Source organism: Dermacentor andersoni, chromosome 2, assembly GCF_023375885.2.
Source record: "Dermacentor andersoni chromosome 2, qqDerAnde1_hic_scaffold, whole genome shotgun sequence".
NCBI lineage: Eukaryota > Metazoa > Arthropoda > Arachnida > Ixodida > Ixodidae > Dermacentor > Dermacentor andersoni.
The window spans coordinates 64,961,123-64,964,069 of NC_092815.1; the positions used below are offsets into that span (position 1 = coordinate 64,961,123).

The 2,947-nt window shown below is 47.2% G+C and overlaps 1 pseudogene; it reads left to right on the forward strand.

The window, feature by feature from the left end:
* Positions 1-2,508: 2,508 nt before the first annotated feature.
* LOC126542690 (U2 spliceosomal RNA) lies at positions 2,509-2,688 on the forward strand (annotated as a pseudogene).
* The last annotated feature ends 259 nt before the right edge of the window (positions 2,689-2,947 follow it).

The window sequence follows — 2,947 nt, forward strand, 5'->3', positions numbered from 1 at the left end:
CTTCACTTGAAAAAAATGTCTCACCTTTCGTTAAAGACGCAAGAACAATGCCGATACGAAAGCAGCCGAGGTTTCTTCCGCAGGAGATATTGAAGTTAGCACGAAGCCACGAGGGATTGAAGTTCCCACGAGGCTACATGCTGCCCAAATGCACTGAAATGCAAACGGCTTTTGGCTGGGCAAGGTTTGCCTTTATGTCATGCATTAAAATGTCGCACTACTCAACTTGTTACACAAGTAAAAGTGTGTAGCCTGATTAGGAACAACATTTCAAAAGTATATCATTGTCTGTCAACTTAATTTTAAACACATTTTTTTACCACTCACGCCAGCTAGCGGCTGTGTGGAAGACTAAGCTTTTGCGTGATCATGACGCAGTTCCTCAGGCCAGATTTTTCCGAGTGTCCTCTCTTTAAATTTTTTTTCTTCTCTATGATTCAATACTTAATAATGTTTCAGATGGGGCCAATAATACTTCCTTGCTTGTTTATTTGTTAATTTCACTACTTGGAGTTATTTGGTCAGTCTGTTTTGGAGGCTTTCTTGGAAGCTTGCTTTTATGATTGATGTGTGCGTAAAACTTACGTTAGGAGTTATTCCTGGGTTCGTTTTTCGCCTCGAGTGCCCTTTTTTCTTTAAAGTCATGATTATGGTGCGCTTTTTCCCTATTCCACCGCGCACTTTCGTATTTTCCACTTGACGAACAAGGCCTTCCAGAATTCTAGAATATCGTTCAATAAGGTGTGAGGTAGTAGAGGACGTTACGAAATGTCTATGTTGATAAGGAATTGGAGAGACGCAACATCACCATAAAAATCTTGTCTAAGCAAATTTGGTGGTTTGAAGAACAGCAAGGAGGTTTTAGAGCCAACGACAAGAATATCGACAGGAATAGCGATAAACGAAAAAGAAGCGGGTTAGTCTAGATTGTGATGTTTGTTGCTTCTGAGCTTAGCGATCGCACTCTTCACAATACAAGGCAAACAGGAGCCCCATCAGTTAGACGTCCGCATGGAGCTAACTCGTGCTTCTAGTTAACGATGGTGGCTGTTGGTTACACTAGGCATCATGCTGCTCACTCGGTGTTGCATTTATGCAGCGCTGCCGCACAATTTAGTGTTTCGTTCGCAACAGATATTCGTCTGGCCAATTCACTGCAGTACGGTGTGTTTCCTTTGTGCTATTCACATCGCGAAAGCAATTTATCATTATATTGCTCCTATTGCCTCGCAATACCTGTTTTCGAAAGCCGCTCGCCTGCACATTTACTTTGTGTTGTTCACGAGTCTCTTCATGTCTGCAAGAATGGGCTACCTCGTGCAGCTGTAATGACTTGTAAACGTAGACTGTTTCTTCGTCTCTCATTTCGCAAAGTCTTGAGGAAAACCTTACCATTTGGGATGGTATAAGAATAAAAAAGAAGGTGATAACGGGAAAGTCTGATACGGGAAAGTTCTATATGCACATGGCAGAAAGAAAGAGTGCGTGAAAACATAGCATAAAACGGAGGGGGGAAAATATTGCCCGCCAAGTTGCAAGCGATGCGAGCTGAAGGAATAGTCGGCAAATCTCTGGTTCCTGCTTTTTAATTTTGATGCAAAGGCATCAAATGGCCCATGAAGCGAGAAATCCAGAATCTGTAGCAAAGAAATGGCCACAAAATCCCATTGGCTGCGACGCCACGTCACGTGCGCGCCTCGACGGTGTGGAGAGGGCAAGGGGCACCAGCTTCCGTATTGGCACGCCAAGCGTTGCGTGAGGGAGAGCGGGCATCGGCGTGGTGCACGTCACCCATGCAAGCCTGTGTTATCTGCGCGTTCCTTGCCCTCGCAAGCACTCACCTATGTTCTAACTTCGCCTCGATAATCGCTATAAAGAAATGAATGTAAAAAAAAAAATTCAGCGCCATTTCACTCTGTGAAGCTGACCAGCGATGCTGTGTATGTGGGCCCCATAATGGTGGACTGTCCATTGCCGTGCGTCAAACGCCGTATGCACATAAATGGCAGGCGAGGCGCGACTAGCCGCTGCTTCACGATGTTGAGCCTCAGAAGTTGATGAGGCACAGGGGGGGATACATACCCATGTATTGTTGAAAAACGCGGCTCGACACCTTTTACTAACAAATCCCGGCACGTAGAACAGACACGTACCTCACCGCAACTCCGAGGGCACACACTACTTCACCATAGCCAAGGCGATCGTGTGTTGGTCGACGTCCCACAGTGTAGTAATGACTGTGAGGTCACCCGAAAACCACAGGCGGCCACACACAACACAGGTCATGCAAAATTGGTTGCCCACCCTCTGAAACCTGGCTGTTACTCCGGTGAAACGTTTCAAGATTGCGGGATTGGGGCCACACGGGCGGTTCGCGTTTCTTTCCGCCTCGCGGTCCTGGCGGGCAGCACGCTTGCGGGACCGTCAACACGCGAGAGCGGAAGGAAAGGAAAGGAGATACGCAAGTGCTTAGAACGCCGACAAAGAGAGAGCAGTGTGAACGAAGACATGGCCGATGCGGGTCGAAGTGTAGTATCGGTTCTTATCAGCGTAATATCTGATGCAGGTTGTACGTGGACCAAAGATATCAAGAATTTTTTTCCAAGTTGTCCGAGTGCTTCAGGCCTGCTTCATCTCTAGCCGAGGTCGGCGCGGTATTGCACTATCTTCGGGATCGGCCCAAGTAGGGGCCGATATGCTCGATCTACACGGCTCTCGCCCACAGGTATATTTTTCATCAGAAACTAGCCATATATAGCTTCGCTGTAAAGAGCGGAATAAATTCGAAAGGAAAAGCGTTGACGGAAGTGAGCTTCGATCCTACGGCCCCAGGATCAGGAGCCAAGTGTTTCACCCACTGGGCTAAACCAGCGTCTCCCAGATAGCGGCCCTGTGAACTCTGCTCTATGACATCATGGTAGATGGACCGAAATTTCCATTGCCAAGC